This window comes from Gopherus flavomarginatus, chromosome 1 (genome assembly GCF_025201925.1).
Source record: "Gopherus flavomarginatus isolate rGopFla2 chromosome 1, rGopFla2.mat.asm, whole genome shotgun sequence".
NCBI classification, from domain to species: Eukaryota; Metazoa; Chordata; order Testudines; family Testudinidae; genus Gopherus; species Gopherus flavomarginatus.
The window spans coordinates 21,645,280-21,672,940 of NC_066617.1; the positions used below are offsets into that span (position 1 = coordinate 21,645,280).

The window sequence follows — 27,661 nt, forward strand, 5'->3', positions numbered from 1 at the left end:
TACGGTGAAATTCTATGCTGTGTTACATAGGAGGCTTCTGGCTTTAAAATCTGTGGGTGAAATCTTTGCACCATTGAAGCCAATGGATAAATCTTGACCCATTGAAGCCAATGGCAAAACAGGATTTCACCCAATGAATCTACAATGGATCCTGTTTTTACTTCCTGTTTATAACTACAGTATGTTGTCTTAGTCCCAGTACATCCCCAGTCAGGAGCTAGAACATGTAGAGAAACAGCCATGAGGACCACTTTTATTTTTTTCTTTCTCCCTTTCTTTCAGTAATTCTCCTAGAAGTCCCTTACATTTTAGCCATACAGGGTGAAATCATTAAATTTGACTAAATATGAAATTTGTTTTTGTCTTCTAATTCTTGTGTATAAGAAATGGGAGTGATCAGAGAGCCTAATTCTGCTCTCCCTTGCACTTCGGTAAATAGGAGTAAGTTAATTAAAGTAAGTGGAGTTACATTGGTGTAAAATTGGTGTGAGAACAGAACTGGGCCCAGAGGTAAACATATTGCCTAGCTCTGAAATAGGTGTCTGGGGAGGGCACAAGGAATTTTGTTTCTCCCCCATATGATGCTGACATATTTCTTCTGTGTTTAGAGATCCATGGAGGAGGGGGGCATAGCATTTAGCTCAGTATTAATTCATGTGCTATAATGCCTGCAACATTTATGGCCAGTTAAATTGAATCAATAGCTCTAGAGAAGAAATGTTGTGCTGCCCCAGCAAGTGTTTTGCATGCATCTGCCTATTGGGGAATGTGTTGTAATAGTTTTGTCTACTAGAAAAGCAAGTAAGGATAGGGAATATTCAGGGCAATATATATTTTAGACCTTGTGGAAAGCGCTGTATGCCCTTCTAATATACACAGAAACTGCTATTTTAAAACAAATCAATGACATAGCAACTGAACAGTTGTATCCCTTCTGGCATACCAGTGGCCCAACCTACCTGCTTTGCAGGAGAGCACCAAAACCAACCTGCAATGTTCTATAACTGGAGGACATTTCTTCCTGACTGATTAACACTGTAATTTTTTGCCTTGATGCCTGAGGAGGATTAATAGCCCTACTGAGAGGTATCATAGCTAGTGTAACTGCAGATACTGTTCTTTATTAATATGATTATCTAATCTTATCTTGAATCTGTTAGCTATTCAACTGACTCTCTACCACAGAATTTTATTGTAATTATAATTTTTTAACTTTCATTTAGTACCCTCTTGACAGTAACAAAGAGGGACACAATGGTCTGTATTCTGATGGTCATTCTAGTCTAGTGTGGTCTAATCTATTCAAGTTCTTACACTATACTCATCGTCATAGTATCTTCATGCCTTCTGTTTTATTTCCCTCTATTCTATTTCCTCCTACTATTCTCCTCTCCAAACTAAATCCTCTTTCTCCCCCTTAGAACTACTGCATGTATTGTATTTTGGGTATGTGTCCATTTCCTGAACAATACAGTGAACATTTAACATCTACCCAGTTACTGTATAGAAAAGTACTGAACTTCAGACGTTAATAGTATTTGTTCACGTGTAGTCTGGCTGTTATACTTAGCTCAAAGTGCCAAAACCAGTTAACACCAGCTGGACAGAGAGGCATCTTTAAAGGATGGCGGAAATTAGGGCCTCACACATCCTCTCAGTTGCTTGCCAAGTAGAAAACTTTACACGGTGAGAGGGAACGTTAAGGATTTGTCATATTCTCAGTGATGGGAGACAGAAAGCTACAAGGAAACATGGAGTGAAGAATATTAGTGTTCATAGTCCACAGTTTGAAACATGTTGCAGCCAGTAACAACCTCATATTTGATTAGCAGATGGGTACTAGCAGCAAAATTAGTTCTGTTTAAGGTGCTCAGCTCAGTTCATGAAGTGATTAGCCGGTTAAAACTGAAAAACTGGTCTCACAAAATAAGCCTTCTGGTCTCAGTAAAATAAGCCTCTGGTCTCACAAAATAATCTGGGACACACTGATGAAAGTGTCAGCATTAAATACCAAGAAGAAAAGTCTGGTTTACATTATTCTCTAAACTCCCAATTTGTTTGCAAATGAGTGGAGATAAACATGAAAAGGTAGCTAATATAACCATCATCACTTACATTTAAACCTTTATCACTGATTCAAAAGTTCCGAACAGCCAGACTTTTCTCATCAAATTTTTGTTGATTTTGTTATTTAAATTACTGTATAATGTTTTTTTCTTTTTTAAAAATAAACCTGTTTAAAATGAAATCTACATTTAGTACAAAATATATTAAGGCCTAAACATATTATAATCTCTTAAAACATTGAAATACAAAATCAATATGCTTATTCATGACTGAGCCTTTATCAAAAACTTTGTGTTAAAGGCTACTTTTCTAATATGCATTACTTTCTCAACTGCCTCCCTCTCTGTTTCTAAACATAAAATACTGCAGTGGAACAGGCATATATATGAGCAGAAGTCTTGGACTGTTGTTAGCTCTTTTGTTTTTCTGGGGGTAGGGGTGGGGCGGGGAGTTACATAACAAGAGAGAGAGCAATGTGCGCAACCGGAAAGGAGCAACACTGGGCTCAAAGCAGGACACTGTGAGAAGACGGGACAACATTCTTCGGAGTACAGCTTCTAATGTTGATTTCAACACCTAGCAATGGGAGAAAAAAAGCCTGCAGATCATTAAAAAAAAAAAAGACTATTTGGGAATTTTTTCAAGAATTTCCTGTACCTTTGGGTAAAAAAGGAACACATGCCACATGTAAACATTGCAAGAGAGATACAGGAATAAAACATTGTCAGAATGAAACATCATGAAAATTTCTCTTTGAAGGCAGTGGGTTTGAAGACAGTGACGTGGACATGTGTCAACAATCTGGATCAACGGGTTCATAAACTTATTTTTTGCACCATTCTTGTGAACTACCTACAATGTTTTGCTATGCTAGTAAGTGATAATTTAGATTATTGTCATAAATTTGTGGTTTGAGTGGGTTACTTACTTATGAATTTCAAAATGTTTGAGATCAAAATGTAATCAGTATGTTTGTTTGTTTTCGGTGCATTTATCAATTATATTTTACTGTTCCTGCTGGACATCCAAAATTACGGGGTTTTTTGCTCAATATAACCAAAAATCTTAGGTGAAAATTTCCTGTCTACAAGTCAAGTTTTATTATGAATTTATGAATTTTTAACATTTAATACTTTTTTATGTTATTTGGCATGTTACTAGACATAAACACTTAAAGAGATTTAGATAATCCTTACGATTTATTTATTATTTCCCCTGTAGAACTGGATTTAGATTAAATTGTAGCATTTAACCAGTGGTACAAACAGCTGCAGTAGGAGGAATCTTTCATTAACAATATCCATTTTTAAAGCATTGCATTAATACTCAGTGCGTGAGTTACTTTTTCATCGTTTTGTTTCACATTCCAACGTAAACAGATAAGGGAAATGAACATCCATCCTCTGCAGTGTCTACAACTTCAGAGTCATCTTGACACCTTGGATGCAAGAACCAGGCAGCCCTTTTCTATCATTTTAATATCAGAATGTTATGGAAAGCCCAATTCAAAATCTTTTAGCACATTGATGCCCCATCCAGCCATGGTTCACCAGAGTTGTCACAGGCTACACTGCTCTACAGCAAAAATGCTTCTGAAATAAATGTAGTCCAACTTTACTAATTCTGGGTCACTGAGAACGAAAATGATGCTTAAAATTGTTGATTGGCTCTAGTTTTCAAGATATGCTATTGGGTCGGTATATACGACCCTTGACTTGGGAATGGCGGAGGATAAGTGAGTTATAAAGGGAAGGGATCTCAATTTAAACCAGAAATGACTAAAATACATCTTTGACTAGATCTATGAATAAATCTATGACTGGGTTTGGACAGTACTTGCTTTTTAGGCAAAACAATGAATGATGCAATCTGAATATTGCGTCATACATGATATGAATTGCATCATGTTATTCCTAGAAGTCATGGATGATGCAATCATAACTAAGCTTACATCACTCTGCTGAACAAATTGCCCTCTATCAGCTCTTGAAATCATACAGTGTCGTGCTCTCTTATTTGTCAGTGTTTGATTTTGCAAAGGGACACATTTCTGTTTAGCCAAAGTGAGCAGAGATGCCTCATACTTGTGTGAACAGTGCAGATAACTTCTGCTATGTTTGTGGTGAAGTGACTTTTGCATCACAAAAGCGCAGTATAACCACTATGGTTAAGAAAGCCTATCACCTTTATTTTGGCTGCAAAATTGGAGATCAGAACAAGAGGTGGACTCCACACATATGCTGCAACACTTGTGCATGAAATCTTCGCCAGTGGTTGAACAGGAAAAGGAAATCTATGGCTTTTGCAGTGCCAATGATTTGGAGAGAGCCAACAGATCATACCAGCAATTGTTACTTCTGCATGGTGCCTCCAGCTGGGAAAGGTGTGTCAAAGAAGAAAAAGTGGACTGTGCGTTATCCAAAAATTCCATCAGCTATACGCCCAGTACCCCACGGAGAAGGACTGCCGGTTCCTGATGCACCAGAATCATTCTCACTTGAGTCAGACGAGGAAGAGGAAGAGGATGAAACTTCTGGTCCTGAACCATCAATGTCACAGGACCCACATTTTCTCTCATCCTCCTCCTCTGAACCACACCTCATAACACAAGGTGAACTGAATGACCTTGTCAGGGATTTGGAACTACCCAAGAGTAAGGCATTGGAATCTCCTGGCAGGCTATCAGGGCAAATGGAGCTCATCAATGCTTGCAGACTACTGCTGGACAGTGACAAGAGATGCTCCATTTAATGAATACAAGAGACAAGCCAAGAAGCACCAAGTAGACACTGAATAGGACTAAACTATGTACATAATAGTTTTTTGCCTTTTGTTTCATAATAAATTTTATTTATATAACCCTTTTGCTGATTTTTAAAGTGTTACATAAACAGGACAGGTGAAATATTATCATGTAAAGCAACCATAAACACATGAAAAGACCTAGGTTTACAATTTATGATTAAAACTCTACTATCTACGCAATATACATAGACATAAAATGTAAAACCTTAAATATCTTAGAAACAGTAGCCAATCAGTTGTTTTAATTGTCATATTTGAATTCAGCACATCAAAATACATAATAAATAGCACATTTTATCTCTGAAGCAGACGACTTCTCAAAAATTGTAGACCAGTGCTATCAGGGATCAGCAGCCTTTGGCCTGTGGCCCACCAGGGTAAGCACCCTGGTGGGCGGGGCTGGTTTGTTTATCTGTAGCGTCTGGAGATTCGGCCGATCGCGGCTCCCACTGACTGTGGTTCGCTGCTCCAGGCCAATGGGGGCTCCAGGAAGTGGTGTGGGCTGAGGGATGTGTGGACGCGGCAGGTAAACAAAGCGGCCTGGCCCGCCAGGGTGTTTGCTTGAATTTGGAGAGCTGTGTGCCAAAGGTTTCTGATCCCTGGGCTACATCCTACTAGGCTGCAGAATCTTTATACAAAGCATAAAGCAACACTGGGCTGCGTGCTGAAAATAGTAACCTGTCTTCCTATCCTGTAGCCCTATGGGTGCACAGTCTGCAATTGTGTTGATAACTGAGTCCTGATTGAACAACACAGTTTCCCAGCAGGAGTATTTAAAACAAAGACCCACAAGCCTGTTGCAGTTTCATATGCATATATCCATAGAAATAGTTCCAGATCCTACTGGCCCAGTCAGCAGAAAGTTGGCAATGCCTGTGCACTTGTAAGCTAAGAATCTAAAGTGAGTAGAGACTCCATATTGATTTCCTCCACTTCTTACACAGCATGATTCCACCCCATACATTCCTTACCTAGTAGCTGCAGAAGCTATATTTTAGTATGTACTTTCAAATGCTAATTGAGGCAACAGCTGAATTAACATTGGCATATTGTTTTGGCCATGGGCTTGTACATTCAGGATAGGCAGCCACCTGGATCGTCCCTGGCGAGGTTTCTCAATTCATAGCAAATACTCTGGATGCCAGTACATTCTTCCTTTGTTGCCTACACTTTTACCCATCTGGTCCAATGGCTTTGTTCCCACTTACAAGTTGGTCAGACCATCTCACACATCGGTGCCAAGTGAATGTGGATTTAGGTGGACAGCTCCAAAAGCCAAATGCAATCTCTTCTGCAGGAAGTCTCTGCTCTGAAACAGCAGGGCCACATTGGTGCCACGTGTTTATTACTTGATGACATCTGTTAATGCAAATGTGCCAGCAAAAATACATGTGCATGTTAAAAATGGAGTCAGCGATTGCTCGTGCATGCTGACAAGACAAGCAGCGCCGTCCTATCTCTACACTGAAATTGCATAAGAACATATTATTTTCACATTATTTTTGTTACTGTTTTAAACTAGTATTATTGCAGAGAATGGCACCAGGGAACAACATCAGTGCCAAATCAATCGCTCATAGCCCAGTTCAAAAGCTGTGTCCTTACTTCCGGTGAATTTTGCTATTTCTTGATAAGTGAAGAACAGAATATGAGGCAGTTTCATAGATTATGGGGTATCAGCTGAGTGAAGTCATTCCTGGGTGGACTGATGTAAATCACAAAATGGAAAGGCTTGAATTTAAATCGGTTTTAATCAACTTTTCCATTTGTACTTCAGTTATTGTCTATAGAAAGGCACATTCTTATGGGTTGATATAACAATAAAAATGTTGATTTACAACTAAATACATCCTTTACATTAGATTTGGTTCATGTTTTTTACTATATAGGAGAGTAACTATAACATTCTTATTAATTATACATTTCAGTATAATTAATAATAAGACAATGGTGAATGATTGCCTATTTACTAGATAATTAACTTTTTGCTCATGATTTGTGTCCAGCTGCATAAGGATGGAAACTGGAATTTAATTAAACACACAAAACAGCATATAAAATATATTTTTATTAAAAACAACATTAATGTTTTGGATACATAAAATTCTCTTAGCAAAACATGGTTCACATTTCAACTAAACTGTTTACTAAAGGAGCAGAGGGATTAACTATTGTCAGTGAATTGAACTGACTATTTCAGGTCAGCCTTGGAAAATTTTCAAATCTGCCGAAGTGAAAGTGACTGGAACTTAAATTCCTACTTGTCTAAGTCCCTTGAAAATTAGACAGCATTCTCCTTAGTTAGTTAGGTTCTCTTTCAAACTTTTAAATCTAGTAGATCTCATCACCGTCCTCCTTGTCTATATTCATAGACAAAAAGACAAAATTTTCATGCTTTTTCAACTCCCAATTCATTTCTGAACTTTGAGTGAATTAGTCCAAGTGAAGAAAATATTCTTTCTGTGCCTGCAGAAGAGGCTACTGCTGTCAAAAGCTGATTTAGCATAAGAACATAAGAATGGCCATACTGGGTGAGACCAAAGTTCCATCCAGCCCAGTATACTGTCTACCAACAGTGACCAATGCCAGGTGTCCCAGAGGGAGTGAATCTAACAGGTAATAATCAAGTGATCTCTCTCCTGCCATCCATCTCCACACTCTGACAAATAGGGGCTAAGGACACCATTCCTTACCCATTCTGTCTAATTGCCATTAATGGACTTAACAAGCACTTCAACAAACACTGGTTTCATGTGCTTAGCTAGTGACTTCCACCAGTTCAGTGGTGTGACTTTCTTTAAAACATCCTGCCTGAATGGTTTGCCTGCAGCCCATGTCATAACAGCATCTTCTTCAGCAGTTAGGCATCTACCCAGGTACTTTGGATTGAGAATCTTGGCAAGAAAATGAGATGGAGTGAGTGTTTGATCCATCTGTTTCTTTATTGCCTGCAATTTAACTTTGTTGTTAGGAATTTCTTTCTTCAACCTCTCATCCAAGTTCTTTGGAAGTTCTTTCCAAATTTCAGAAGCATCAGCAGTACAGCAGCAATCTTTCAGAGTTTTGTCCAAAGCTCTGGAAATAGGTTTTAATGTATTCAGCATGTCTTTTACATTTCTCTTTAGTCCCATGTTGACTACTTTGGCTGTGATAGTTCCTTATGTTTTGTCATGTTTTTCTTCAAAAAACTTCATCAGAATAGGCCAGTTCTTAATATATAGCTCAAAACAGTCAGTGATTGAATTCCATCGTAGATGTCGGTGAAGAATTAGTTTGGATCCTACTGCTGTCTTTGCTGAAGTTGGAACAAAGTGGTTGTTTTGGAAGTATTTTGCAATTTCAGCAACATTTTCCTTTATTTCTCCTATTGTACGAAGTCTTTGGCAAAAAGATTCATCAAACGAGCACTGCACCCATACGTTATAAATTACAATGTCCATATCTACTTCTACATTTCTTTTCATCTTTGCTACATTTGCAGCATTATCTGTGACCAAGCTACGCATTGACACTTGAATTTTTGTTCCATTTGTTATAGCTTACCCTGCTACTTTTTAAAAGTATTCTGTGGTATGGTTCTGTGTTTCTGCGACAACCAGCCCCATCTTCAGTTGTTGCAGAAACACATATTATTGGATCACTGCGTGTACATTGCTTCACCCATCAAGACTCAGATTAATGGATTTCCCATCAATGTTTATTGCACACCATTCAATTTCTTTCTCATAAACTGTATCCAGCAACCTTACAGCAACTTCTGCTCTGCCAGGTGGACCATGTAAATGCAATATTTGTTCTGAAGGAGACGGCAGAGAGAATTTGTTGCATAAATGAACCAAGCAATCTTTTCATCTATGGAATCTTGCAGGAATCTGCTGTCCCGACTACAAACTCATCTGTGATTTTACTGGATGATGAAGAAAACCATATATACATATATATAATATAAGGTAATTTACTGTCTGACATATGTTTAGTTGCAGTGCTGCTGCTGGTAGCCATTGCAGATGATAGATGTTCATAATCCGACATGTTTAAACTGGACTATGAAACAAAATGGCAAAAAAAAAAGTTATTTTCATTCATTGGGTATTACTCAGTGCACTGCTCTTAAAACTGACATTGTTAATGAAAGATACCTCCTACTGCAACTGTTTGTACCACTGGTTAAATGATATAATTTACTCTAAATGCAGTTTTATTGGGGAAATAATAAATAAATTGTACTGATTATCTAAATCTATTTTTATGTCTAGCAACATACCAAATAACATGAAAAATAGTTTTAGATGTTAAAACTCATAAATGTCTATTAAAACTTGACTGGACAGAAAATTTTCTCCTAAGATATGAGGTTATATTGAGCAAAACCGATCATTTTGGATGTCCAGCTTGAACAGTAATTGATAAAACATTCCCACACCAAACTAACATACCAATTATATTGTGATAGCAAACATTTTGAAATTCATAAAGTAAGTAACCCATTGAAAACACAAATTTATAATCACAATAAAAGTTATTTACTAACATAAGCCATACTTAGTAGCGCACAAGAATGGTGCAAAAATAAGTTTACAAACCAGTTGATCCCGATTGTTCAGCTATGTCCACATCAACTTGAAAGCCATTGCCTTCTGAGGAGCATTTTTCATAATGCTTCATTCTGACAACCAGCCTTGCACCTCTGGTTGTCTCAGCTCTTTGTTGCACAGTTTTACATTTGGCATGTGTTCCTTTTTTATCTGTAGCTACAGAATTGTCTTGAAAATATTCCAAAATAGAGTCTTTTTTTATGATCTGCAGCCATGGCAGTTTTAATTTTCTCCCATTCCTAGGTGTTGAAATCAACATTAGAGGCGGTACTCTGAAGACTGTTGTCCCCTCTTCCCACAGTGTCCTGCTTTGTTCCCAGTATTGCTCCTTTCTGGTTGTACAGTCTGTTCCTTCTCCCTCATTATGTAACTCCCTGCCCCACTCCTTCCCACAGGAAAACAAAAGAGCTAACAAGAGTCCAAGACTTCTGCCCATCTAACCCACATGCCTGTTGCACTGCAGTATTTTATTTCTTTAGAGAGAGAGGGAGGCAGTTGAGAAATTAATGGATTTCTGCTTCTCTCTCTGTCTATGTACACATGCATGGAGACAGAGCAAGACCATTTAATTGACATGTCCAGAACCATCCAGAAGCAAGGGCTGGTAGTTACTGAGCAGATTAGTGGTTTTCCATGAGCTGTAGAGTAAGTTTCCACAGTAGGTGGAATCATAAATATTCATAGTTTGAGAACTGAGCTAATCGGAGCTCAGGCAGGGAAAAGTTATAAAATAGGAACATGAGACCCAGGTGGGCTCAGTGGGTGTTCCTGATGAGCTCCATGATGGTGTCTCCTGGAGTCAGAGCCTAGTTCCAGCGAGGGTTGCCAACTCTGCATCCGACGAAATGGGTATTCACCCACGAAAGCTCATGCTCCAGTAGGTCTGTTAGTCTATAAGGTGCCACAGGACTCTTTGCTGCTTTTACAGGTCCAGACTAACACGGCTTACCCTCTGATACTCAACTCTCCAGGATTGTCCTAAAGATCTATATTCAATTAAATATTATGTCATGTGATAAAACCTCCAGGAATACATCCGACCAAAATTGGCAACCTTAGTTCCAACCTGTGTTGACTTTGCCAGTCTCTAGTACCCAGGAGATCAAGCCCTTAATACAGTACACGACCTGTTATGCTATATTTCTAAAGCTTGATCAAAAAAGTTAAATGTTTCCCTCAAGATTCTTTCTTTGTACAGAAAAGTAGCCTTTTACTCAAAGTTTTTGATAGAGGCTCAGTCACGAGTTCAGCATATTTATTTTTTTGTTTCAATGTTTCAAGAGATTATAAGTAGTTTAGGCCTTAACATATTTTGTATTAAATTCAGATTTCATTTTAAACAGGTTTATTTATTGAAAAGAGAAACTTCTTATAATTTAAATAACAAAATAAAAAACCCCATTTAAATGTTTAAAACATCAATTTTTTTTCATTCCTGAATCATTCCAGTATCTACATGGTATAAGTGAGGATCAAAGCACAAAAGATAGGTAATGTCACTCCTCATCGCCATCAGCACTTGGCTAGAACTATTAGAACTTGATGTACGGCAATAATTTAGCACTCTGCATGTAGCTTTTGGCAAAATACAGTGTGAATATATGTATCCGAATATACTCTGTGTTTTAAAAAACACTTATTTTGGAAAGCAACTAGTCTTGTGCAATGTTCATGCAGTGACTGCTACAATGCAACTTCCATGTACATGCATATTTGTATATATATATGCAATATACATGTATGCAGTCCTATAACAGGGAATGCATTGCAGGAATGCTGTCATTCATCATTAGGGAACCTTCTCCCGTATGGTGACAGGATTTCAGGCACAGCACTGGCTCTAATAGACATTACCAATATCTGTAATTCAAACTCCACTGGTGCAAAAATATCTGTTGCTACTCAATCACTTTGACTCCATTACATTTGAGCTACAGATGCCTTTGGGGCTTTATAGTTAAATCTATGAAGGAATTTTCTGTTGATTACAAATCTTGACATATGTGCCAACAGTTGCTTATAAATGTATCACAAAATAATGCTGTTTACATAATTTCATCTGTTGGTACACTTAGCGTTTTATTTAAAAAACGTAAATCAGTCTTCTTTCTTTAAAATGATTAATTTTAAAAAGATTCATTTATTTTAGAATATATATGTATGTGGGAGTGTTTATTTCCTCGTATCATTTGTGATATTTCTAGCAGATTTTTTCTACTGTTCATATTTCTCATCTTAAGCTAGTAGAAATGAAAGAGGAATTGCATCTAATGGTTAGAGCAGAGAGTGAGATGTGACCTGCTGTTTTTAGATCTGCCACTTCTTTTTTGTTTCACCATTTGTAAGCCCTTTCTAGTCGCCATGTTTCTGTTTACCCTTTTGTAAAATGAGTAGATTAATACCTATCTAATATTTGGAGTATTGTGTGGTTCACTTCATGTTTTTAAAAAGCCTTGGTGTTGCTGGATGAAATAAGCTAGAAATGCCAAGTATAATTTAAAATATTAGGCTCATGGTGTTATGCCCAGTCTTGACACTCAGAAATTTATTAAGATTATTATTTACTACAGAAGAATTTTCCCTCAGATGGAAGGATACACATAGATGGAGCTGAATTATAATGTATGATCAGACAAATTTTCCATCCACACTGCAGCACTTTCCCTGCTAATCTTTCCAAATGCCACAAATGGGTTACTCTGCCTATCCAGTTGGGTGACAGTTTCAATCAGTGTAATGCAGTCATGCCTTTGCACATTGACTGTCACTGCAGACACGTGAGATTAATGTGTGTCCTTTCATAAAGATCATCTAGAACTGGAAATTCCTAGTATACTTATCTCTTGCTCTCATGTCTCTCTCTTTCGCTTTCTGTGTGTGTGAGTAAGGGAATGTCTCAAGACTTTATCTTTAATGGAAATGTTACTGAATTAAATTAGCTGCTTAAATAAACATCAAATAAGTTCGCTTAGTGGAAGTGAGTTAATTTTTTCTGAATACTGGCTGAACAGAAAAGTGAGATTGTCTTGGTAATATTTATAATAACTATTCCATAGGAACAAATCATTTCTGTCTAAAGAGGTGACTAAACATTTTAGAGAGTCTGATACCTCCCGACACTGAGATATGTGAAAGCCACAGCTGGTGAGATCTTCTCTTCTTGTCAATCACCTTTGAACCTGGGGGGGTCCTAACTTTTCAGCGAGGGTCACGCATCAAAATACTGTCTTGGAAGTTGGATTGTGAACTCTTTGGGGGGGCGGGACAATCTTTTTTCCCCTGTGTTTGTACAGCACCTAGCGGAATGGAGTTCTGGTCTATGACCGAAACCCCAAAGTGCTACTACAATACAGAGAAATAATAATCATAATATAATAATCATAACACACTGACATGATTTCAATGCATAGTTTCCCTCTCCAGGTTGCAGTGAGCACTGCTATTTAGAACTTGTGTGTGGAAATTGTATTACTCATTCGAGTATTTCTCCTTTGAACCTTAAAAATTAAGCCTGGATAAATATATGCTAGGTCAATGCAGCCCCTCTCCTTTGCCCAGTTAGCATTCAGTGTATATTCTCAGTTGGTTTATGATGTCATTTTTAAACAACTCAAGTGATAGTGCACCCATAAAATGACTCAGGGCTTGTCTACATGAGGACAGTCTAGAAAGTGAAGATGAATCAACTCAAAGTGTAAAGTTAATGTGCAGAAACTAAAGAAAATCAAGCTCCCGTGTGGATATTCTCATTAAGGAATAAAGTGTCCTTGATGCACTGTAGCTTAATCCTCCTCCAACGTAAACCAATCCAAGTAGGATTAAACTACAGTGAACTAAGGCCATGTTAGCCCTGAATGAATGTTTCCTCAGGGGGATTTAACTTGTTTAATTTATGGATGTTGACTTCACAACTGTATTTGATTTGTCTTAACTTTCCTCAGTGTCCCTGTGTAGAGAAGCCCTCAGTGAGCATCCATTTAGAAATGGCAGTGGTTCCGATTTTTACCTATCATAAAGAAAAGTTAGCAATGTCCAGGGTAGATCATGGGAGATTGAGTAGTGAAAATGTTCTCCATTAAATCAAAAGTTGCCTTCTCTGACCTTAGCTCAGTAGGAAGAAAAAAGTGTGAATTACTCTTTCAGCCTTCGTTAAAAACACAGGCGTAATTTGACTTCTGTGTTTGATGGGTCAGCTCTAGTCAGGCCAATGGAGATGTATTGGGGGGGGAGGGGAAAATTCTACATAATCGCGAGGCTTACATTTTATGAGAGGCAATGCCCTCTCCCTCCTCGCCCACACACAAGCTATGCCCGTGATTAAAAACATAATGCAGGTGCTGAAATAGACACTGAAACAGTTTGTCAGTTACATCCCATAAGGCTAAGAAAAGGCAAGGACTTTGCACTTGTCTGAAAGATTACAAGGGAGGTGATAAGCATTAATATATCCAGTGAACTCATTTGATTCTTTGGAGCATGAAGCTAAGTGTTCTGTTCCCATTAATTACTTGTAAATTGTGTTTTGCAACCTTTTTTTTGCAGAAAGCCGTGGTTTTCAAACTGGGGTATGCGTACCCCTAAGGGTACTCGAGATCTCATCAGGGGTACACGTGAAAAATCCTGTAATGGCAGACAACGCATCATGTTATCCCTTACAGACTTTTTTTTTCTATTTTCATAGGTATATTATGATTATTTGAAAAGGGGTACGCAGCTTAAAAAGTGTGAAAACCACTGGCATAGAGCAATCCATCAGAGAGATGCTATGCAGTTTGGACACCAACAACCATATTTTCAAAGGTGCCTCAGTCCAGTCTCAATTGGTTCCTGTGCAGGCTTGCTTATATAAGTTACCTGTGTGTACAGTTTTTGTGTTATAAAAATACACATGTGCATGACTAATTTAGGCCTGATTGTAAATGGGGTTTGCATATGCATATTGTCATTTGCACATGCACAAGAGACGATGAAAAAAAATTATGGGTCCGATTGTTTTTGTGTGCATCATTTAATACAGGAAAAAATAAAACTTGCCACATTTGAAATTTGGATATAAATAGAAGGGAGCTGGCTACTATAGAAAAGTAGATTCTATTTTGCATAGTTTGTTAACATATTTCTAAGCTAAGTTCTGGAGGTTTACATTTGATTGTGGTTGCGGATCGTGTAGTAAGTAGATAGAATGCAATTTAATATTGAGATATTTGATTGTACCTGCAGTGCCAACTGTTAAACAAATCCTGATTTGATTCTCATCCTAAATCAGAGGTAATTTTGATACTGGAAGATTTTCATCAAGTTGGTCTGAACATAATCACACTTCTGTGAGCCTACATTCATTTGACAAACCTTCATGATCTAATTGACTGAGCATAAAACTGGGAGCAAAAACCTATTGTTTTGACTCTGGCTATGCCACTGATTGGTGTGTGGGCTTGCGCAAGACATTTAGGTTAGGATCTTCAAATTTGTCTTGGGGCATTAGGCACCCACATCTCATTGAAACTCATGGGATTTTTGCATTTAGGCTCCTTTGAAAAGCCCAGTCTTAAAACCTGGGCGTCAATTTCCTCCACTTGTTAAATGATGATACCCACATCTTTCAAAAGCCAATCAAATCTTTGGGTGAAAGGTGCTATATAACTTCCAGCTGAAAAAGGTCCACAGTTATGCCCTCACTTGTGTGAAATCTATTATTTCTTTACATTTCAGCCGCTGTTGCCTGTGTGATTATTGGGGCTGCTCAGTGCTAGTTAGTGTGACCTGATGTCCCGATTTTATAGGGACAGTCCCAACATTTGGGGCTTTTTCTTAGAGAGGGTCCTATTAACCCCCACCCTCATCCCAATTTTTCACACTTGCTGTCTGGTCACCCTAGCTAGAGTATACCTAAGGTGCCAGTACTGTGCCAGATGTACCATGAATCAGAGGCAAATACTGAAGTGCTTCAGCAGCTTGGTCTTGTAGGTGCTAGCCCTAGTGGGCCCCATTAGCCGCTCAGACACAGGGCTAAGTGAAAAGAGAATTTTACTAGGGCTGGCAGGAGAGGAAAAGGTTGCAAACACCCTAGGGGCAGAGGCTTAAACAGTTACAATTCAAAGTGAGCAACAGCATTTCATGTTTGGTCCCCTGGGGCAGTCAGATTGAGAGACTCATAGACTCATAGACTCTAGGACTGGAGGGGACCTCGAGAGGTCATCGAGTCCAGTCCCCTGCCCTCATGTCGGGGTCCTCAGGCCTAGCGCCTGGGTAGCTCTCTTCAGTTCAGTCTCTATTCAAGCAAATAGGAGCAGGTTTCCAGGCCATGCTCAGTTAGTGTGTCTCCTTAGGGCTCCCCTGCACTGGTTGTCATAACATTTCTTCCCAGATCTGGACTTTAGCGTCCAAAATATGGGTGTTAGCATGAAAACCTCCAAGCTTAGTTACCAGCTTGGACCTGGTAATTGCTGCCACCAGCCAGGAATTATACAGTGCCTAGCTCACTGTGGTCTCCCCAAAACCTTCCCTGGGGGACCCCAAGACTCAGATTCCTTGAGTCTCACAACAAAGGGGAATAAACCATTTCCCTTCCCCCTCCTCCCCTCCAGGTGTTCCCTCCCTGGGTTCCTGGAGAGATATACAGAAGCAAGCTCCGTGACTTTAAACAAAGGGATTTCACCCTCCCTGCTTAAAGTGCTTGAAACACAAGCACCGAGAGATCTAACCTCTCTCCCCCCTCACCCAGAGGGTATGCAAAGTCAGGCTTAGTAAATCTAACACAAAGAGATTTTTCCCCCTGACTTCTTCCTCCCACCAATCCTTGGTGAGCTGCAGACTCAGTTCCCTGGAGTCCCCACTAAAGAAAAACTCCAACAGGTCTTAAAAAGAAAGCTTTATATAAAAAGAAAGAAAAAAGACATAAAATGATCTCTGTATTAAGGTGAGAATATACAGGGTCAATTGATTAAAAGAAAAAAAAATGAATAAACAGCCTTATCCAAAAAGAATACAATTTAAAACATTCCAGCAACTACACACATGTAAATACAAAAAAAAAAAAAATATAAACCTATTGTCTTACTATCCTTGTACTTACAACTTGGAAACAGAAGATTAGAAAGCCTGGAGATAGAAAGATCACTCTCAGAGCCGAGAGGGTCACCGAACCAAAACAAAGAACAAAGAACTCACACCCAAAACTTCCCTCCACCCAGATTTGAAAAAGTCTTGTTTCCTGATTGGTCCTCTGGTCAGGTGTTTGGTTCCCTGTGTTAACCCTTTACAGGTAAAAGAACATTAACCCTTAGCTATCTGTTTATGACACTGGTCCCCTGCCCAGCTGCTGCAGCTCTACCATCCAGACCTGCGTTCAGCTGAAACATCCAGCAGTAACAGCCTGTTCCACACACGGTTTTGCAAGCAGTTCCTGGGATTTTTCCTCTCTGCATGCAGCTTTACCGCAGCTCCTGGCTAGCTGTGGCCAGCCACTGATTCCTTAAAGGAGCCAAGCACTTCCTGGTTCAGAATCCTTCACCTTCCCTGGCCAGTGGGGGGGGCTGATGGGAAACATAGCCCTTGCTTAGCAGAACCATCACACTTGCATTGGGATTGGAGTTCAGTGGAAAGACAGTCATCCACAGTAGGTGGATGGTGGTGGGTCCCATTAGGAGTCCAATGCAGAGATTTTAACCCTCTTATCAAAAGAGGCAAGTTAGAGAAGTCACTGGGCATATGATCCAGGGAAAAGATATTTTGCTGTCATCACCAAGAGAGGCATTCCCTAGCCCTGACCCCCGGTGATAGAGCGGTGCCTTTAGCTAATCTTCAATGTTAAGTAAACCTGAAAAACCACTTTATTTGCATGTATATAGTGCTGGTAATGACTCCTAATGGGAGTGCTATTGCATGACAAAAGACCTGTAACAGCTCCTTAATGGCTTCTTGCTTAACATGCAAGCCACAAACTGCCAGAGAGAGCAGAAAAAAAAAATTCTCTCTGGTTCCCTTTTAAAACCAACTGTTTCTCTCTGCTAAAAAGCCCTTAGCAGAGAAAAGAAAAATATAATATTCCTACTGGCTTCTGGATTCTGTCTATATCCCAACCGCTGCTACTCATATCATAACCTTAGTCCCAGATTTGGACCTTAGCGTCCAAAATATGGGGGTTAGCATGAAAACCTCCAAGCTTAGTTACCAGCTTGGACCTGGTACTTGCTGCCACCACCCAAAAAATTAGAGTGTTTTTGGGGCACTCTGGTCCCCCTGAAAAACCTTCCCTGGGGACCCCAAGACCCAAATCCCTTGAGTCTCACAACAAAGGGAAATAATCCTTTTTCCCTTCCCCCCTCCAGGTGCTCCTGGAGAGATACACAGACACAAGCTCTGTGAAACTACACAGTGACTCCTCCCCCTCTCTGTTCCCAGTCCTGGAAACAAAAAGTACTTTCCTCTTCACCCAGAGGGAATGCAAAATCAGGCTAGCAAATTCAACACACACAGATTTCCCCCTGATTTCTTCCTCCCACCAATTCACTGGTGAGTACAGACTCAATTTCCCTGAAATTTCCCAGAAAAGAAAACTCCAACAGGTCTTAAAAGAAAGCTTTATATAAAAAAGAAAGAAAAAATACATACAAATGGTCTCTCTGTATTAAGGTGACAAAATACAGGGTCGATTGCTTAAAAGAATATTGAATAAACAGCCTTATTCAAAAAGAATACAAATCAAAGCACTCCAGCACTTATATTCATGCAAATACCAAAGGAAAGAAACCATATAACGTACTATTTGATCTCTTTGTCCTTACACTTAGAAACAGAAGATTAGAAAACAGAAACTACTTCTCCAAAGCTCAGAGAAAGCAGGCAGACAGAAAACAAAGACTCAGACACCAACTTCCCTCCACCCAGAGTTGAAAAAATCCGGTTTCCTGATTGGTCCTCTGGTCAGGTGCTTCAGGTGAAAGAGACATTAACCCTTAGCTATCTGTTTATGACAGGAGGGCTGATGGGAAACATAGCCCTTGCTTAGCAGAACCATCACACTTGCATTGGGATTGGAGTTCAGTGGAAAGACAGTCATCCACAGTAGGTGGATGGTGGTGGGTCCCATTAGGAGTCCAATGCAGAGATTTTACCCCTCTTATCAAAAGAGGCAAATTAGAGAAGTCACTGGGCATATGATCCAGGGAAAAGATATTTTGCTGTCATCACCAAGAGAGGCATTCCCTAGCCCTGACCCCCGGTGATAGAGCGCCTGTGATTTTAGCCCCAAGGTGGTAATGTGGGCTGTGGGCTAAGTGCATAGGTCTCTCTTGAAAATGGAACAAAGTAACTTTTAAAAAAATACCCTTAATCTTTATAAAATAATTTGAGATCATAATATCTGTTCAATAGGAATCCATGATTTAAGATATTGCACAATATCCAGATATTTTTCTCTTGTATCTACTGGTTCAGGTCTTAATTCTTTTTCAGTTTAGGACTTTTTCAATTCTGATAGACTGTGTTTGTCACTGTAAAGTGTTTAGCCACTTGGTTTATTAATTTTTTTAGTAGGGATAATTGATCTGGGATTTCCAGTTTGTGTAGACATCACTAATGGTACTCCTTATGTATTGCATTTTTCATTCAGAGAATATGGTATATAAATATTATTATACTTCTTCTATATAATGGAGTCTAATTTTAGTAGGAAGTGTGAATTTTAAGGAAGGATTAAAGCCACAGAATCAAAATCCAGATGTGCAACACTTAAAAGTTGAGGTGTGCTTATATCCAAGGATTTGCTTCATACTGTTACAAAGATAAGGCCCAGTTACCAAAAATTCTGTTCTAGTTCAGTGCAGTTAATCTAGATTCCAACATCAACATTCCAGGTCCAACAAGAAATGTAGAGAGTTTTGAAAAACTACAATATGTTAAAAGTGGCAAATTCAAAATCAATAAAAGGAAATGCTTTTTCACACAACATATGATTAGACTATGGAACTCATTGCCACAGGATGTTGATGAGGCCAAAGTTGTAGCAAGAATTTAAAAAATGGACATTTAGATGGATAAATAGAATATTTAGAGTTGTTTTAGTTAACAATAAAAATATTGGAAGAGATACTAAACCTCATGCTTAGGGGTTAAACCAATCTCTAACTTGTGGGGAGTAGGAGGTTTATTGCACCTTCCTCTGAAGCCCATGCTGCTGGCTACTGTTGGAGACAAGATATTGGACTATGGTATGGTAATCCCTGTTTCTAAATGCTATACAAGCATTTGAAAACTCTGGAATAATGCCAACTTCTGCCCTGGCCTGTGCATGCAGAATTCCCATTCGATAGTAATTGTATTTAAAAAACTGTTTAGAATTGTGGAGAGAATTAAGGATTCTGAGATGCTGGGGCTCACTTTAAAGTTTGGGAAAAGTTCAAGGAGGGGCAAGAGATTTTTCTTTTAGCGAAACTGGTTTATGTATTGATTACCTGAGTGCTTATTCTGTTAACATCTGTTGCTAAGATACAAAATAAAAAGGACAGCTCTATAGCACTGTGAAAAGTGACTGTAAAAAAGGCTTTGTGAGTTCCATATTTGTTTCTCAATAACTGTCTTGTCAGATGGGCTTTTGTATGAATGTGTATCAGTTCACATGTAAAAGGTTTTTTCTAACTGTCAGATCAGCCTGGTGTGATAGATATGGAGCTGTTCTGTAATAACTTATGGATACTCTGTGTTGCCCTGGTTATTGGGATATTTACTGTATGAATGTATGTCTGGAGAAGCTAGGCCTGGTTAGGTTCCATCACAGGATAGTAGCGCTTTAGGTAAGATAGATGTGAGTGTAGAGTATTGTTTAAAAACCCTTTTTTTCTTCAATGCTTTGTTCCTACTGCTAAAATAAACAGTATTTTAAACAGATTATCTGATCACTACATTCACCACTGATCACAGACTCTGGAAGGGAAGAACCACTGGGATGCAAACTCAGTTGGACCTGCAGGGTAACAACTGTGGATACACATGATGTTGTAGCTAAAGGACCCCTGGACAAGAGTGGGAGAATTGTGGAATTCCATCCAAGAATAGGCAAAGGCATGAGGCCTGACACCTGAGGGGGTGCACTCTGAGATACCACAAAGGGAGCAGAGGTGAACCAACACATTACTGTTTTTAGAAGTTCTTACGTGTATTTCTATTTGATACTTGTTCAATGGCTTTTTGCCAAGAGGTTGAAAAAAACAATGCATGAATACAGCTCCAGTATACAATAGGCCTTGATTCAGTCCAATGCTGAGAACATCTGGAGGGCGGCCTTTTCGTCAGTTGTTTTCAGAGGAAGTGGATAGTAGTCAGGGCACCTCTGAAGAAGCTCAGCACACCTCTGGATCAGATCCTAATCAGTATCCTAAAAATCGGAATCACTTTTACTTGGGGAAAAAAAAGTAGGTGCACATGCAAAGTAAACTTACGATTTTAAGTGAGGTAGCTCACTGATGGAATTGCAGACTGTTGATGAGGTTATTCTTTGAAAGCATTGCAGAGTCTTGATGTAAAGCATTCTTCACAAATCCAGAATATATTGATAGCAGTTGGAACCTGGGTATAATGAAATAAGAGCCTGTAAAAGACTTGCTGGCATGAATTAGTAATGTGAAAATGCAAGACTTGGGAAAGGATACTGTTAGTTATTTGGTATCCTAATAGGCAGACATTGTCTTCCACAGAGGAATTAAAACTTTCTGCTTAAACACTGAGTTCCATAGAACGCATACAATGATACTTTGAAACTTGTTCACTGAAGTTGGCTAGAGCTGTTGAAATTCGTTACTATTTCTGTCCTCCTTTTAAATGGCATGAAATATCTTTTTACAGAAAAACCTTCCTCATGCTACTTTGTACCATAACTGTGGGACCATTGGTGGAGCAATTAGAAAAAAAGCTGAAGACAATACATCTGTCTGCTATCAATCAATCAATCAATCAATTCACATATTCTTCCCAATGTAGATGTGAGTTTGTAGCATTTGCTTCTTTTCTTTTTTCTTTTTATCCATATATCTTTTTTAAAAATTCTGTGAAATGGACTATAATGCTCCTGAACTTTGCCAAATTGAGCCCCCGTGGAAAAAAATGTTCTTTATAGCCAGTAAATTGGTACAGCATGGGCATCAGAGTGCAGTCTTCGCTATTCTTCCTCACCAGTGTCCCTCCACACTGTTCTTGAGGAGCTGTGTTTAGAGATAAAAGGGTAGTTCGTTGTCTGGCTCGATTCTTTGCTGGTGTAAATCTGTGTAACTCCAATTCAGAGGAGTCACATCTGTTCATGCCAGCTGGAGCTATGCATCAGCAAAGAATGCCATTTTATATCTGTATATAAACTTTTCCACAGGGACTCATTAGTTAGTTTACTTAGTAAAGTGTTAAAAGATTTTGTGTCATTAATTAGGAACTGTTTTTTCAAAGCAAGTCCAGGTAGAGCGGTGAGGAAAGCTTCTTTATTTCTATGCTTATATAGACCCTGTAACTTTTCACCATTATTAGATTTCTGTTCTATGCAATTTGCAAACTGTGTTTAATGAGCTAGCTACAGTTCTAGCTTACCGGCCACCAGAAACTCCATATGCAGTAGTGCAGAGCATCCCAGATTAGTCTGAGAACTCGAATCAGCTGTTTATCTCACTCTTTCTCTACCAAGCATTGTTCAGCAGTGCAGCAGTAAATAGAAATATAAATGTTTTGAAATTTGCTTTTGTCCTCCTTCAGGACAAAAAGTCAAAATACTGAGATTTTTCCATGGAACAGAATAATTTAGATTCAGAAATATCAATACTCTTTGTTTTGGTTATTAAAATGAATTGAAACATTTTTGTTTTGGGTCAGTTTGACATAAAACAATGCTTGCTTGAGCTGTTGTGGTTGCTAAAGGAATCTGATCCTATGGGCAGGGCTTCCTGGCCAGACTGCATCTTCTTTGATGCAATGTGATCATTTAACACCCAGGATGCACTGTGTTGGTTCAACCAGAAGGCAAACCATGGTGCATCATGGGAGATATAGTGCATCCGGGAAGTCCAGCTACAGAGGAAAATGGGAGCATGGGACACCTGAATTACAACCCCTGGTGGTTTGCAGGGATACAGATTTCACGTGTAAGTGAAACAGTTCAGTTCAACTGAAAAACTGATGTATTTTGACTCAGGTTGACTCCACCAAAACCAAAATATTTCTTTTTGATTTTCGCTACAGAGAATGAAAGAAAAATTCAGCAAAGTCAAAATTATACAGTGGGAAATTTTGATTTTGCCAAAACTGCATTGTATGTAAAAATAAATAAATCAATAACATTTAAACAAAAAATTCCTAGCCAGCTCTAATATTGACTAATATACAGGTGAAGAGGTTTCTCCAGAGTATAACAGAATCTGTAAATCTGTTAGCAAATTATATATTAGATACAACTCTATACTAGACATTAAGGTTGGGATCATTGACTCCTTCAGTTATTTTATGCCTTGAAGCATGAAATATAATTACCTTTAATTTAGCATTTGTATTTACAGGTTTTATTGGTTATGAAATTATACAGACCCTTTAAAATCCATACACTTTTTAAATTTGATCATGGTTCTTTTGATTTGATGATGACCTAAAGGGGAAAATTCTATAGATTTATTATAATCTATGAGATATATTCTCATTGTAATTTGGAGAAACTTCAGCTACAGTTAATGGATATACTCTGGATCAGGGGTCAGCAACCTTTCAGATGTGGTGTGTTGTCTTCATTTATTCACTCTGATTTAAGGTTTCACGTTCCGGTAATACATTTTAACGTTTTTAGAAGGTCTCTTTCTATATGTCTATAATAACTAAACTGTTGTATGTAAAGTAAATAAGGTTTTTAAAATACTTAAGAAGCTTAATTTAAAATTAGATTAAAATGCAGAGCTCCCCAGACAGGAGGCCAGGATCCAAGCAGTGTAAGTGCCACTGAAAATCAGCTCGTGTGCCGCCTTTAGCACGTGTACCATAGGTTGCCTATCCCTGCCTGAATTTACACTGGTGTAACTGTGGTCAGAATGTGGTTCTGTGTATATGGATTGTTTGTTTATGGGATGCATAAAGCAATATCCCCATGATCATGGTTTGTCTTAGAGTTTCAAGCAAAGACAATGAGGAACAGCAGAATATGGCTGGTGTCCATTTTGCTAATAAACGCATTTAATTATTTAATATTTTTATGACAGCAGTTCACAAACATCCCCTGTTGTGGTATAAGCCCCACTCTGAACCTTAGCGTCCAAAAAGATGGGGTACCAGCATGAATTCCTCTAAGCTTAATTACCAGCTTAGAACCTGTAGCGCTGCCACCAACCAGGAATTACAGTGCCTGGTACACTCTGGTCCCCCCAAAACCTGGCCCGGGACCCCCAAGACCCAGACCCTCTGGATCTTAACACAAGGAAAGTAAACTCTTTCCTTCACCGTTGCCTCTCCCAGACTTCCCCTCCCTGGGTTACCCTGGAAGACCACTGTGATTCAACCCCTTGAATCCTGAAACAGAGAGGAAAATGCACCTTCCCCCCTCCTTCTCTCTTCCCCTCCCAGATTCTTCCTGAGAGAAAGTAATCCTGGCACAGAGAGAAATCAGCCTCTCTCTCCCTCTTCCCTCCTTTCTCCCCACCAGTTCCCTGGTGAATCCAGACCCAGTCCGCTGGGATCTCACCAGAATAAAAAAACAATTAGGTTCTTAAACAAGAAAAGCTTTTAGTTAAAGAGAGAAAAACAGTAAAAATGATCTTGTAAATTTAAGATGGCATAGGTACAGGGTTTTTTAGCTATAGACACTGGGACCACTCTCCCAGCCTAAGTATACAAGTACAAATTAAAATCTTTTCAGCAAAATACCAATTTGAACTCCTTTCAGCTAAATGCACATTTGAACTCCTTCCAACCAAATACACACTTGCAAATAAAGAAAACAACCATAAACCTAACTCGCTTTATCTACCTAGTACTCACTATTCTCAACTTAAAAGAGCCTGTATCGGAGAGATTGGAGAGAAACCTGGTTGCACGTCTGGTCCCTCTGAGCCCCCAGAGTGAACAACAACCAAAACTAACAGCACAGCACAAAAACTTTCCTTCCTCAAGATTTGAAAGTATCCTGTCCTCTGATTGGTCCTCTGGTCAGGTGACAGCCAGGCTTACTGAACTTGTTAACCCTTTACAGTCAAAGAGATATAAAGTACTTCTGTGCTATTAACTCTTACTTATCTGTTTATGACATCCCCAATCAGGCTTATGGCCCTGTCATGCTACATACTATATAAAAAAAGTAGACAGTGGAGCTGGGAGTGAATTTTTCATGAAGAATTCCGATCTGTTAAAACTGAAACTGTTCCAGAAACAGGTTCATATTTGAGTTCCTGACTCAAAAAAAAATGACAAAACAGTTCTGAAATGGTTGAAATATTTTATTTAAATATTTCTGTAAAGAAAATGTCCAGTTTCTGGTTTGAATTGAATTTCTGTTTTGAAATTTTAGCTAATTAGACAGGAAAAAAAAATTGAAACATCTTAGAAATATTGAAATGAAACATTTTGATTGACCTAAAATGAAAACAAAAATCTTTTGGTTTGCAACTATTTTTGAGATTTTAACTTTTGTCCTGTTTTGAGAACAATTTCCCAGGACTGGAAAACCATTTCCTGCCTAGCTTTAATAAACAGAGATGCTGACCCAATGAGCCTATTGTCTATGAAGGTAAGAAATATAGAAAGGTAGGGAGTGGAAGTCAATGCATCACATACAATGTGTATATACATTTGTTATGTTTTATTTGTTTTGTAATCTGCAGAAAAATTATCGTGTCTGCTCCACCTCTGTGAAAGACATTTAATAGTAGTTTAGTTTAGTGAAGTCTCATAGAACTAAAGCTTCACTATTTTCAATTACTAGAATGCCATGCATTAAGTAGTACATCCTGAATTACACTATATCTAATAAAATTGAACTACAGTTTTCAAAATACACAAATAAAATATTTATCATGTATTATACTTTGTTCTTGTTGCCATTCATTTGGCGGAACCCTGCAACTACTTGCTAATATATATAGTGTTTGCTATAGTTCAGGGGTCTGCCATCTTTTAGAAGTGCTGTGCCGAGTCTTCATTTATTCCCTCTGATTTAAGATTTCACGTGTCAGTCATACATTTTAACGTTTTTAGAAGATCTCTTTCTATAGGTCTGTAATATATAACTAAACTATTGTTGTATGTAAAGTTAACAAGGTTTTTAAAATATTTAAGAAGTTTCATTTAAAATTCAATTAAAATGCAGAGCCCCCCAGACCCGGCAGTGGGAGTACCACTGAAAATCAGCTCGCGTGCCGCTTTCAGCACCCGTGTTATAGGTTTCCTATCCCTGCTATAGTTATTAAGTTCCATTGACATTTTTGCAGGATCTGGCCCTTGCACAAGTAATTTTCAAAATTCAAGTGAGACAACTATTGTCCCAGTTAATGGGGGAGAAGCGAGAAATAAAGATGAGCAGTTTTATTTTTTTCCAAACTTGCTTGAGTTGCTTTTTTCCCCAGATTGTTCGTAGTCTTCATATTGAAGGTCTGAATATTTCTCACACCAAGCTAGCAACCATTTCAAGTGTTCTGTTATTGAGTATCACCCTTAGGGGACTCAACAAATTGAATTGATTTTCACTATAACTCCTCTAACCACGTCGCAGTTATTGACCTTCCTGCAATTTAAATAATCTAAGGGATCATAAATTCTGCATAGGGATCAGCTTCATTACTTTATAGTATCGTCAATTAATCTTAATTGTATGTGGTCTGTTAGGATATGATAGCGGTCTCTAAAATCATGACTGGTTTGGAGAAAGTAAATAAGGAAGTGTTACTGACTCTTTCTCATAACACAAGAACTGGGAGTCCCCAAATGAAATTAATAGCAGCAGATTTAAAACAAACAAAATGAAGTATTTCTTCACTTCACACAACACATAATGAACCTGTGGAACTCTTTGCCAGGGGACGTTGTGAAGAGTTCAAAAAAGAAGTAGATAGATTCATGGAGGATAAGGCCATCAATGGCTATTAGCCAAGATGGGCAAGGATGGCGTTCCAAGCCTCTGTTTGCCAGAGTCTGGGAGTAGGAGGCAGGGGATGAATCACTTGGTGATTGCCTGTTCTGTTCATTTTCTCTGGGACACCTGACATTGCCTGCTGTTGGAAAACAGGATACTGGGCTCAGTGGGCGTTTGGTATGACTCACTATGGTCGTTTTTATGTTCTTATGACCTTTACCCATAAAGGACTCATTTCTACCTATGCCACTTGAAAGCTTGACTAGTTGCTTGTTAAAAAGGCAAATTCAAAGTTAAAGTCAACTACTAAACCAGATACTGCCTGCCTGCCTGCCTGCCTATCTATCTATCTATCTGTCGTGCATGGAATGATAATCAATCAGGTAAGAAATGCTGGGGTAACTCATTCTTAGGGCAATGATTTTCATAGGAGTGAAAATGACAAAATTATAATGCATTCTTGTCACAGATTGTAATGAGAATAGAAAATGGCACAAATTTTATTAACTACAGTGACAATTGTAAGACCGTAATGAGAACAGAAGACAGCATAAATTCTGTGAGCTTTCTAAAATGCAATCTCGTTGTTATCCTCAGATGCCATTTTCCAGGTTCTCTAGATTGGCATCATTTAACACAATACAGTGAATTTCCTGCAACTCCACTCAGCCATCCCCTAGTGCCTCATTACACATATGCCCACATTTTAATAATATAATTTGACTTTTTTTTCACAAGAAGGCATATTTTTGAAAAATATTTTATACAGTCTATTGTAGAAAAATGCATTGTAGTATGACAAGGCACCCAAACTAATTATAGAGACTATATACCACGGGGTAGTCGATAGGCAGACCACGGGCCAAATCCAGACCACCAGATGCTTTTGAACATACCCGGAAATCTTTTTATTTACTTATTATGATCATGTTATTAATTTTTTTTTATTTTCTTCTCTGGAGTCTTGACCTTGACTATACCTTCACCAAAGAAATTTGACAAAAAATTAATTGACTAACTCTGAAAATGGAAGCACTCTGCAATATACTGCATTAGCTTGGGGACGGACAGGGTTCTGGATGACTGTAGCTGACATACTGAACTATTTGCACACTTC

General features: G+C 38.5%; 1 protein-coding gene and 1 long non-coding RNA gene across 2 annotated transcripts in view; one reads left to right on the forward strand and one right to left on the reverse strand.

The window, feature by feature from the left end:
- The window catches only part of PCLO (piccolo presynaptic cytomatrix protein), a 544,942-nt gene that overhangs the window by 182,011 nt on the left and 335,270 nt on the right, over positions 1-27,661 (forward strand). The gene's annotated exons all lie outside the window — the stretch shown is intronic.
- LOC127043206 (uncharacterized) overlaps positions 1-27,661 on the reverse strand; it is a 56,347-nt gene that overhangs the window by 1,688 nt on the left and 26,998 nt on the right. Inside the window, exon 3 of the long non-coding RNA XR_007772170.1 lies at positions 20,906-21,032. This is a non-coding gene — a long non-coding RNA (uncharacterized LOC127043206). The remainder of the gene's footprint in view (positions 1-20,905; positions 21,033-27,661) is intronic.